At 39.4% G+C, this 12,688-nt stretch overlaps 1 non-coding gene across 1 annotated transcript; it reads left to right on the top strand.

The window, feature by feature from the left end:
• The first annotated feature begins 12,019 nt into the window (after positions 1-12,019).
• Positions 12,020-12,127, top strand: LOC112773457 (small nucleolar RNA R71). Its single transcript, XR_003188006.1, has one exon. It is a non-coding gene; the product is annotated as a small nucleolar RNA R71 (small nucleolar RNA).
• Positions 12,128-12,688: the final 561 nt, after the last annotated feature.

Here is a 12,688-nt window from a genome sequence, read left to right as displayed (position 1 = left end):
ATAGCCGCCACGCCGTTGGCTGCTGGGATCGGTATTGTGGCCGCTAGAAACCGTCTTTTCTTGGTAAGCGTTTGGTTTTCGAAACCCCTTAAAGTTAGTGCCCTGTTATACTTCGTTAGAGATTCTGAGATCTTGGTTACACAGGGTTGAGTTCCAATAAATGTGCGTCGAAACTAAGGTTGTTGTTGAGCCACCGGAGCTTTTTGCTGCTACGGGGATGTTGTCGGGTCGGTTCGGAATCGCAGCTGTTCCTTTGTGTTATTTTGGTAAGTAAGTATATTTCGAAGAGCCTCGCATTAGTATTTTGTTGTGTATGATTATGAATATTGGCTGGTTCTGGATTGAACCGTGAGCCAGAATGGCTGTGTATGATATTGATTTATGGCTGATTGTCGAATGAGTTATGGGCCGTATGGCTGACTATGAATTATGAATTTAAGCCGGATGGCTGAGATGGTTGTTGATCCATGGCTGGGACTAAATGAATATATGCTTGAGATACCTGCGTAGTAGCAAGGGTTATGGTTTGTCCCACTTGCTCCAAGTCAGAGACTGTGACGCCTGGGTAGTAGCGGTAGTAGTGGTGATTCTACTCGCTCCAGGTTGAGCTTTTAAACACTTGCCTGGGTAGTAGCCGCAGTAATGGTTATTCCATTGGCTCTGGGTTGAGCGGGTAGTAGCAATGGGGTTGTAGCTCAAACCTACTTGCTCCGCGATGGGTGTTTCTGTCCATGGTTAGCTACCAGGACGTGTCGGGTTGGCTATATAACCGACAGATGATATCATCATCCACTAGGGACAGGCATACATCATATGCATCTATGTGACATTGTTTGGGTGTGCATATTGTACTTGGTTTGCCTATGTGATTAACTGCTAATTGTTCTACTTGCTGTAATTGTTTGTTTGTGCTTGAACTTCCTATCTGTGTTTGCAACTGGGACTCTGTTGGTTTGTGGTGATTGGTTGATGGTTGGATTGTTTGGGCCTAGGGCCATGGTTGAAATGAGATGGACCAATGATTGGTTTCGGTTTTGTGTTTTTGGTTTGGAAAAGTATGAAATGCTAATTTGGTTCAGCATGGTTAAACCTTTTTGAAAGGCTTTTGAGTCTTTGACAATTGAATGGTTCCTCTTTTAGAAAAGATTTCCGACTTTACTTTCATTGTAAACCGTTGTTTTTGAAAAGAGGCATGAGACGGTTATTAATCACTGGTGCAGTTATCTTCATGTATCCTATTACAGTAATTCCCAAAAACCCTCTACTGAGAACCCTTTCGAGGATGATGTTCTCACCCCTTACATTTTTCCCCTTTCAGGATATGGGCGCAGAAGTTACGAAGAGTTTAATTAGTTGTTGTTGAGATGCTTCGTATTGTTTTAATTATTATTTATTGTACCCTCACCTTTATCTTGAGATGTTCTGTAAGAGGGATATGGATTGTATTGGATAATGCTTGTAATATATATATATATATATATATGGACGTGCTCTTTATGAGTTTTTTGTAAGTTGTATGGTATGTATGGATGTACGTTGTATAGCAAAATTATTTTTGGGAGTGGTTTTGTGGTTTAAAGTTTTAAACAGACTCATATTTTAGTACTAAATAGTATAAGTGTCGTCGTAATGTCCGAGCTATCAGAGTCGCGCAGCCGGAAGCGTGAGCTTTGTTAGTTAGGGTGTTACAAACATAATAACATAATATAATATTTTAGAGTGAGACTGAGCGACATAATAACGAACTTAAGAGGCAGAGAAAGTGAGTTAAAGGAAGAGTAGATACAAAATCAAGGCTAAGGATGAGTGATAAACCACGATTTTATGGTTTATCTTGTGCTTAATTGAGTGATTTTTATCAACTCTTTACCCACTTATTCATACTATTTTGCATGGTTTTACAATTCCTTCCCAGAATTTGTGCTATGATTGAAAACATGCTTCTTTGGCCTTATATTTTCTAATATTAATCCTCTCTTATTACCATTAGATGTCGTGATATGTGTGTTAAGTGATTTCAGGGATTACAGGGTAGGAATGGCTTAGAGGATGGAAAGGAAGCATACAAAGTGGAAGGAATACAAGAAGTTGAAGAAGTTGCTAAGCTGTCCAGCCTGACCTCTTCGCACTCAAACAGTCATAACTTGAGCTACAGAGGTCTAAATGATGTGGTTCTAATTGCGTTAGAAAGCTAACATCCGGGGCTTCAATTTGATATATAATTAGCTATATTGGCCATACACTAAAATGATGCGCACGCGTAAATCACGCGGGCGCATCGTTCTGCAGAAATTCCAGCGACCTGCACGTGTTTGAATTCGGTCCCAGCAATTTTTGGGCTATTTCTGGCTCAGTTTCAAGTCCAGAAAACATAGATTAAAGGCTTCAAAGTGGAGAAATGAAGGGAGATGACAGATATTTCACTTTTCATAATTTAGATGTAGTTTTAGAGAGAGAGAGGCTCTCTCCTCTCTCTTAGGATTTAGGATTAGGATTCCTCTTAAAGGAATTAGGACTTCTTATTATTTCAACTTACAATTTCTTCTGAGTTCCAAGTTCAATGTTCCTTTTATTTATTTTCCCAATTTACTTTATGAACTTTTCCATGTTAGATTTGAATTTATGTTTAAACGTAATTTGATGTGTTTCAGATTTATGATTGCTTTATTCTATTTATGATGTCTTCAATTTAATTTAGAATTTTTCCTTTTGACTTAGGTTAAATAATTGGTGACGCTTGAGTTATCAAACTCGAGGTGTTGACTGAAAATTGGAATTCTTCAAGAATTAATTCGAGTTCCAATAACTCTAGCCTTTCCCAAGGAAAGACTAGGACTTGAGGATTCAAATTAATTCATCCACTTAACTTACCTTCATAGTTAGAGGTTAACAAAGTGGGAGAAAAATTCAATTCTCATCACAATTGATAAGGATAACTAGGATAGGACTTCCAGTTTTTATACCTTGCCAAGAGTTTTATTATTTATTTAAATTAATTCCTTACAATTTACTTTCTTGCCATTTACTATTCTTGCTTTTTATCTTATACATTAAAAACCCAAAAATATATCTTTTTTCATAACCAATAATAAATCATGCCTCCCTGCAATTCCTTGAGAAGATGACCCGAGGTTTAAATACTCGGTTATTAATTTTATTGGGTTTGCTTAAGTGACAAACAAAACTTTTGTAAGGAAGGAATTCTTGTCGGACTAGAAGCTATACTTACAACGGGAATTTATTTTTAGAAAATTCTAGATCGCGCGAGAGTTTCGTTCTTCAAAATGGCGCCGTTGCCGGGGAATTGCAAACATGTGCCTTATTATTGGTTATTGTAAATATTTGCTTTTTGCTTGTTTATTTGTTTTTATTTTTGTTTTTATTTTTGCTTTTTCATAAATTAAGAGGTTATTGGTTTTTATTTAGTTATTAAAAATTTTTCAAAAATTTGTTCTTTGTGTTCATCTTGACCTTCAAGTTGTTCTTAGTTGTTCTCTTTGTTTTGATCTAAAAAATTTTAAGTTTGGTGTCATTTTATTGTTTTTTTCTTTCCTCATTTAATTCAAAAATATCTTTTCTCTTTATTTTAATTGAATTTTTGAAATTTGCGAAAAAAAATTCAGATTTCTATTTTAAAATTTTTATCTTATCTTATCTTGGTTTTAAATTTTAAAATTCAAATCTTTTTCAAAAATCATATCTTTTTCAAAACCTTATCTTATTTCAAAATCAAATTTCAAATTTCAATATTTAAATTTCAAATTTCAAATTTCAAAATTTAAAAATTCAAAATTCAAATTTAAATTTCAATAACCTTTTAATTTAAATTTGTTTTATTTTCGTTTTTAATTTTTATTTGCTATTATGAGTTCTCACCCCCATCGCTTTAAGTTTGGTTCCAATGTTGTTGTAAGGAATGGAAACTATAATGAAAATAGCATCAAGGTTAGAAGAATCAAAGATGGGAGGAGCCACAAGGATTTGATCAACCCTCTTGGCAACAACCCCCTCCAATGCACTATAACCAACAACCATTCTGTGATGCATACCAAAATGATGACTATGGTGGACCCCCATATAGTTACCAACAAGTCCCGCCATAGGCTTATGAACCATCTCCTCAACACAACTCTGGACCGCCATACTCACAAGTCCCTTACCACCAAACACCACCATATGACCCTAACCTATATCCACCACACCAACCACCATATGAACTACACCCAGAACCACCACCTCAATATTCACCATCTCCATATCCTTATAAAGAAGAACCACCTTCCTATTATGAACCCTTTCTCCAAAATAATAAACCCTCATATCCACCCCAATCTCCAATGGATGACATCCTTCGTGGTCTTCTTCAAGGGCAAGCGAAGATGCAAAGGGATGTACTGGAACTCGCAACTGCCTTAATCGAGGTAGTAAATAAATTAGCTTCTCAACATGTAATACCCGGTCTAACCGAAATTAATTAAATAATAAGTTAAATAGGAGCGAATATGGTTGGAAGATTTGGCAATTGGAATTTGATAATTTAAATATGATATTTGGATTCAGTGAATTTTTCCGAGTCAGAAAATATAGTTTTCTGCGTAAAAGCGTGCAGTGGAATTTTGACCGGCAGTACCAGCTGAGATCTGTCTGGTACTACAGCTGAGGAAATTGATTATGGGTAAATAAGATTAAGAAATGAGGAATTATAATTAGGGAAGGTAGAAATATTTAAAGTGCGATTTAGAGCGCTAATCTTAAAGGTTTTGGCCCAAAATCGGGCAAATGGGCAAAAATAAGTGAACCGGGCCTAAGTGGGCCCAAGACCCAACATATATAAACATTAGTTGTGAGCATTTCCGCTCATTTTACCCTAAAAAGAAGGGTTGGGGCACTGATTCGAGAAGAGAGAAGAGAAGAGAGAAAACCTAACTCTCTTTGATCTTCAAACCACCATAACTTGAGCTACGGAGCTCCGATTGACGAGCCATTTGCGGCCACGCGTTGCTCTTCTCATCCTCTACAATTCTATCTAAGTTTGGTGGTGAGTATTCCATTCATCTCTGCCCAGTTTTCGAAATTCCCCACTGTTACACATTTTTTGGTAGTTAGTGTTGAAATCTTGTGATTTTAGGTGTTTAGGGATACTCCAACATGAATTCTAAGTGGGTTCTATCCCTACTTCATATGGGCTGAGGTAAGATGTGCTCAAACCCTTGTGATTTGTCATTTTTATGAGCCCTAGGTTGATGTATGTATGTGATATTGGTTATGTTAGTGTATTTGGTGATGTTGGTGCACATTTGGAAGATTGGTATTGCTTGAGGAGCTTTGGTGAGGCTTTGGTGCACGAAATTGTGATGTCCAGGTTCAAACAATCCCTGGCAACGTGAGCAACTTGGTACGCGCAATCATGATTACACTTTGATTATGTAAAATTCATAGCTCTTTCTTTCCCTAGCAATGGCGCCAAGAACATGGTGCCAATACCATGGTTCACAACTTCGATACAACTAACCAGCAAGTGCACTAGGTCGTCCAAGTAATACCTTACGTGAGTAAGGGTCGAATCCCATGGAGATTGTTGGCATGAAGCAAGCTATGGTCACCTTGCAAATCTCAGTTAGGCATATATAAATTGATAATGGTGTTTTCGAATTTAATATAATAAAATAGGGATAGAGGTACTTATGTAAATCATTGGTAGGAATTTCAGATAAGCGAATGGAGATGCTTTTCGTTCCTCTGAACCTCTGCTTTCCTGCTATCTTCATCCAATCAGTCTTACTCCTTTCCATGGCTGGCTTTATGCAAAGGCATCACCGTTGTCAGTGGCTACATCCCCTCCTCTCAGTGAAAAATATGCTCACATGCTCTGTCACAGCACGGCTAATCATCTGTCGGTTCTCGATCATGCTGGAATAGGATTCACCCTCCTTTTGCGTCTGTCACTAACGCCCAGCACTCGCGAGTTTGAAGCTCGTCACAGTCATCCAATCATTGAATCCTACTCGGAATACCACAGACAAGGTTTAGACTTTCCGGATTCTCTTGAATAACCCATCATTCTAGCTTACGCCACGAAGATTGTGGTTAGGAGATCTAAGAGATACTCATTCAGTCGAAGGTAGAACGGAAGTGGTTGTCAGGCACGCGTTCATAGGGAATGATGATGATTGTCACGTTCATCACATTCAGGTTGAAGTGCGAATGAATATCTTAGAAGCGAAATAAGATGAATTGAATAGAAAACAGTAGTACTTTGCATTAATCTTTGAGGAACAGCAGAGCTCCACACCTTAATCTATGGAGTGTAGAAACTCTACCGTATGAAAATACATAAGTGAAGGTCCAGGCATGCCCGAGATGGCCAGCCCCCTAAAACGTGATCAATAGTCTCCTAAGATGAACAATGGATTAAAACTGAGACCAAAGATTCCTAATACAATAGTAAAAGGTCCTATTTATAATAAACTAGCTACTAGGGTTTACAAAAGTAAGTAATTGATGCATAAATCCACTTCCGGGGCCCACTTGGTGTGTGCTTGGGCTGAGCTTGAGTGTTGCACGTTTAGAGGTCCTTCTTGGAGTTGAACGCCAGTATTTGTGCCAGTTTGGGCGTTCAACTCTGATTTTGGCTCCTTTTCTGGCGCTGGATGCCAGATTTGGGCAGAAAGCTGGCGTTGAATGCCAGTTTATGTCATCTATTCTTGGCCAAAGTATGGACTATTATATATTGCTGGAAAGCCCTGGATGTCTAATTTCCAACGCAATTGGAAGCCCGCCTTTTTGAGTTCTGTAGCTCCAGAAAATCCATTTTGAGTGCAGGGAGGTCAGAATCCAACAGCATCAGCAGTCCTTCTTCAACCTCTGAATCTGATTTTTGCTCAAATCCCTCAATTTCAGCCAGAAAATACCTGAAATCATAGAAAAACATACAAATTCATAGTAAAGTCCAGAAATGTGAATTTAACATAAAAACTAATGAAAACATCCCTAAAAGTAGCTGCATCCTACTAAAAACATACTAAAAACAATGCCAAAAAGCGTATAAATTATCCGCTCATCACAACACCAAACTTAAATTGTTGCTTGTCCCCAAGCAACTGAAAATCAAATAGGATAAAAAGAAGAGAATATACTATAAATTCCAAACTATCAATGAAACATAGGTGCAATCATATGAGCGAGACTTATAGCTTTTTGCCTCTTGAATAGTTTTGGCATCTCACTTTATCCATTGAGGTTCAGAATGATTGGCATCTATAGGAACTCAGAGTTCAGATAGTGTTACTAATTCTCCTAGTTCAGTATGATGATTCTTGAACACAGCTTCTTTATGAGTCTTGGCCGTGGCCCTAAGCACTTTGTTTTCCAGTATTACCACCGGATACATAAATGCCACAGACACATAATTGGGTGAACCTTTTCAGATTGTGACTCAGCTTTGCCAAAGTCCCCAATTAGAGGTGTCCAGGGTTCTTAAGCACACTCTTTTTTTGCTTTGGACCTTGACTTTAACTGCTCAGTCTCAAGTTTTCACTTGACACCTACACGCCACAAGCACATGGTTAGGGACAGCTTGGTTTAGCCGCTTAGACCAGGATTTTATTCCTTTTAGGCCCTTCTATCCACTGATGCTCAAAGCCTTGGGATCCTTTTTATTGCCCTTGCCTTTTGGTTTTAAGGGTTATTGGCTTTTTGCTCTTGCCTCTTGGTTTTAAGAGCTTTTGGCTTTTTCTGCTTGCTTTTTCTTTTTCTTTCTATTTTTTTTTTGCCTATTTTTTTCTTCTTCTTTTTTTTTTCTGCAAGCTTTGTTCTTTGCTGCTTTTCTTACTTCAAGAATCATTTTTATGATTTTTCAGATTATCAAATAACATGTCTCCTAGTCATCATTCTTTCAAGAGCCAACATATTTAACATTCTTAAACAACAACTTCAAAAGACATATGCACTGTTCAAGCATACATTCAGAAAACAAGAAGCATTGTCACCACATCAATATAATTAAACTAAGTTCAAGGATAAATTCGAAACTCATGTACTTCTTGTTCTTTTGAATTAAAATATTTTTCTATTTAAGAGAGGTGATGGATTCATAGGACATTCATAACTTTAATACATAGTTACTAACTACTAATGATCATGTAATGAAGACACAAACATAGATAAGCACATAACATAGAAAACGAAAAACAGAAGAAACAAGAACAAGGAATGAATCCACCTTAGTGATGGTGGCGTTTCCTTCTTGAGGAACCAATGATGTCCTTGAGCTCTTCTATGTCTCTTCCTTGTCTTTGTTGCTCCTCCCTCATTGCTTTTTGATCTTCCCTTATTTCATGAAGCATGATGGAGTGCTCTTGATGTTCCACACTTGGTTGTCCCATATTGGAACTCAATTCTCCTAGGGAGGTGTTGATTTGCTCCCAATAATCTTGTGGAAGAAAGTGCATTTGAGGCATCTCAGGGATCTCATGGAAATGAGCTTCTTGCGCCTCTTGAGCTCCATGAATGGGCTCTCTTGCTTGCTCCATCTTTTTCTTAGTGATGGGCTTGTCCTCTTTGATGAGGATATCTCCCTCTATGTCAATCCCAGCCGAATTGCATAGGTGGCAAATGAGGTGAGGAAAGGCTAACCTTGCCATAGTGGAAGACTTGTCAGCTACCTTGTAGAGTTCTTGAGGTATAATCTCATGAACTTCCACCTCTTCTCCAATCATGATGCTATGGATCATTATGGCCCGGTCTATAGTAACTTCAGACCGGTTGCTAGTGGGAATGATTGAGCATTGAATAAACTCCAACCATCCTCTAGCTATAGGCTTGAGGTCCAATCTTCTTAGTTGAACCGGCTTGCCTTTGGAGTCCATCTTCCATTGAGCTCCTTCTACACATATGTCCATAAGGACTTGGTCCAACCTTTGATTAAAGTTGACCCTTCTAGTGTAGGGGCGTTCATCTCCTTGCATCATGGGCAAGTTAAACGCCAACCTCACATTCTCCGGACTAAAATCTAAGTATTTCCCCCGAACCATTGTAACATAGTTCTTTGGATCCGGGTTCTTACTTTGATCATGGTTCTTGGTGATCCATGCATTAGCATAGAACTCTTGAACCATTAGGATGCCGACTTGTTGGATGGGATTTGTTAGAACTTCCCAACCTTTTCTTTGAATTTCATGTCGGATCTCCGGATACTCATTTCTTTTGAGTTTGAAAGGGACCTCAGGGATCACCTTCTTCTTGGCCACAACATCATAGAAGTGGTCTTGATGGGCTTTAGAGATGAACTTTTCCATCTCCCATGACTCGGATGTGGAAGCTTTTGTCTTCCCTTTCCCCTTTCTAGAGGATTCTTCGGTCTCAGGTGCCATCAATGGTAATGGAAAAACAAAAAGCTTATGCTTTTACCACACCAAACTTAGAATTTTGCTCGCCCTCGAGCAATAAAAGAAAGAAAAGATGAAGAAGAAGAAGAAATGGAGGAGAGGGAGAGTGGGAAGTGTTTTTGGCCAAGAAGGGTGTAGAGGGGTGTGTTGTGTGAATTTGATGAAGAATGGAGGTCTTTATATAGGGAGGGTAGGGGGGTTAAGGTTCGGCCATATGGGTGGGTTTGGGTGGGAAATTGGTTTTGAATTTTTGAAGGTAGGTGGAGTTTATGAGGTAGGTTTATTGGGAAGAGTGGGTGGATGTGATAGGTGAAGGGTTTTGGGGAAGAGTGATTGAGGTGATTGGTGAAGGGTTTTTGGGGAAGAGTGTTTATGGGGTTGTGTGAAAGAGAGTGGTGAGAAGAAGTAAGTGAAGGTAGGTGGGGATCCTGTAGGGTCCACAGATCCTGAGTGGATCCTGTGGGGTCCACAGATCCTGAGTGGATCCTATGGGATCCACAGATCCTGAGGTGTTCAAGGATTTACATCCCTGCACCCATTAGGCATGTAAAAATGCCTTTGCACACAACTCTGGGCATTCAGCGCCAGGTTGGTGGCCATTTTAGGCGTTCAACGCCCAGCTGTATGCCATTTCTGGCGTTGAACGCCAGAACCATGCCTGTTCTGGCGTTCAGCACCCAGAAGCTGCCCATTTTGGGTGTTCAGCGCCAGCACCATGCTCTGTTCTGGCACTGAACGCCAGACAGATGCTCCTCCAGGGTGTGATTTTTCTTCTACTGTTTTTTATTCCGTTTTTAATTTTTATATTTATTTTGTGACTCCACATGATCATGAGCCTACAAAGACATATAACTAAGGAAAATATAGTTAGATAAATAAAAATTGGGTTGCCTCCCAACAAGCGCTTCTTTAATGTCAATAGCTTGACAGTGGGCTCTCATGGAGCCTCACAGATGTGCAGAGCTTTGTTGAAACTCTCCAACACCAAACTTAGAGTTTGGATATGGGAGTTCAACACCAAACTTAGAGTTTGGTTGTGGCCTCCCAACACCAAACTTAGAGTTTGACTGTGGGGGCTTGGGTTAACTCTGCTTTGAGAGAAGCTTTTTCTGCTTCCTCTCCATGGTTGCAGAGGGAGATCCTTGAGTTTTAAATACAAGGGAGTTCTCATTCCATTGAAGGACTATTTCACCTCTGTCAACATCAATCACAGCTCTTGCTGTGGCCAGGAAAGGTCTTCCTAGGATGATGGATTTATCCTCTTCCTTTCCAGTATACAGAACTATGAAATCAGCAGGGATGTAAAGGCCTTCAACCTTTACTAACACGTCCTCTACTTGTCCATAAGCCTGTTTTCTTGAACTGTCTGCCATCTCTAATGAGATTTTAGCAGCTTGCACCCCAGAGATTCCCAGTTTCTCTATTACTTAGAGGGGCATGAGGTTTATTCCTGAACCAAGGTCACATAGAGCCTTAAAGATCATGGTGCCTATGGTACAGGTTATTATGAACTTTCCAGGATCATGTCTCTTCTGAGGCAATGTCAGTTGATCCAGATCACTTAGTTCATTGATGAACAAGGGAGGTTCAACTTCCCAAGTATCAATGCCAAATAATTTGGCATTCAGCTTCATGATTGCACCAAGAAACTTGGCAGTTTGCTCTTCAGTAACATCCTCATTCTCTTCAGAAGAGGAATACTCATCAGAGCTCATGAAGGGCATAAGGAGGTTTAATGGAATCTCTATGGTCTCTAGATGAGCCTCAGATTCCTTCGGTTTCTCAGAGGGAAGCTCCTTATTGGTCACTAGACGTCCCAGGAGGTCTTCCTCCTTGGGATTCACGTCCTCCTCTCCCTCATTGGGTTCGGCCATTTTGCTTATGTCAATGGCCTTGCACTCTCCTTTTGGATTCTCTTCTGTATTGCTTGGGAGAGTACTGGGAGGGATTTCAGTGATCCTTTTACTCAGCTGGCCCATTTGTGCTTCCAAATTTCTAATGGAAGACCTTGTTTCATTCATGAAACTTACAGTGGCCTTAGATAGATCAGAGACTAAGTTTGCTAAATTAGAAGTATTTTGGTCAGAGTTCTCTGTCTGTTGCTGAGTGGATGATGGAAAGGGTTTATTATTGTTAAACCTGTTTCTTCCACCATTATTAAAGCCTTGTTGAGGCTTTTGATCCCTCCATGAGAAATTTGGATGATTTCTCCATGATGAGTTATAGGTGTTTCCATAAGGTTCACCTAAGTAATTCACTTCTGCTATTGCAGGGTTCTCAGGATCATAAGCTTCTTCTTCATAAGAAGCCTCTTGAGTACTGTTGGATGCAGCTTGCATTCCATGCAGACTCTGAGAGATCATATTGACTTGCTGAGTCAATATTTTATTCTGAGCCAATATGGCATTCAGAGTATCAACTTCAAGAACTCCCTTCTTCATAGGCGTCCCATTACTCACAGGATTCCTTTCAGAAGTGTACATGAACTGGTTATTAGCAACCATGTCAATGAGTTCTTGAGCTTCTGCAGGCATTTTCTTTAGGTGAATGGATCCACCTGCAGAAGTGTCTAGTGACATCTTTGATAGCTCAGATAAACCATCATAGAATATATCCAGGATGGTCCATTCTGAAAGCATGTCAGAAGGACACTTTTTGGTCAACTATTTGTATCTTTCCCAAGCTTCATAGAGGGATTCACCTTCTTTCTGTCTGAAGGTTTGAACATCAGCTCTAAGCTTGCTCAGCTTTTGAGGAGGAAAGTACTTGGCTAAGAAAGCCGTGACCAGCTTATCCCAAGAGTTCAGGCTGTCTTTGGGTTGAGAATCCAACCATAATCTAGCTCTGTCTCTTACAGCAAAAGGGAAAAGCATGAGCCTGTAGACTTCAGGATCTACTCCATTAGTCTTAACAGTATCACATATCTGCAAGAATTCAGTTAAGAACTGAAAAGGATCTTCAGATGGAAGTCCATGAAACTTGCAGTTCTGCTGCGTCAGAGAAACTAATTGAGGTTTCAGCTCAAAGTTGTTTGCTCCAATGGCAGGAATGGAGATGCTTCTTCCATGTAAATTGGAATTAGGTGCAGTAAAGTCACCAAGCATCTTCCTTACATTATTATTATTTTTGGCTGCCATCTCCTCTTCCTGTTCGAAAATTTCTGAAAGGTTATTTCTGGATTGTTGTAATTTAGCTTCTCTTAATTTTTTCTTCAGAGTCCTTTCAGGTTCCGGATCTGCTTCAACAAGAATATTCTTGTCCTTGCTCCTGCTCATATGACAAAGAAGAGGGCACAGAAAAAA

Source organism: Arachis hypogaea, chromosome 18 (assembly GCF_003086295.3).
Source record: "Arachis hypogaea cultivar Tifrunner chromosome 18, arahy.Tifrunner.gnm2.J5K5, whole genome shotgun sequence".
Classification (NCBI taxonomy): Eukaryota; Viridiplantae; Streptophyta; class Magnoliopsida; order Fabales; family Fabaceae; genus Arachis; species Arachis hypogaea.
The sequence above is the reverse complement of the archived record's forward strand: the minus strand, read 5'-3'. Positions and strand labels throughout refer to the sequence as shown.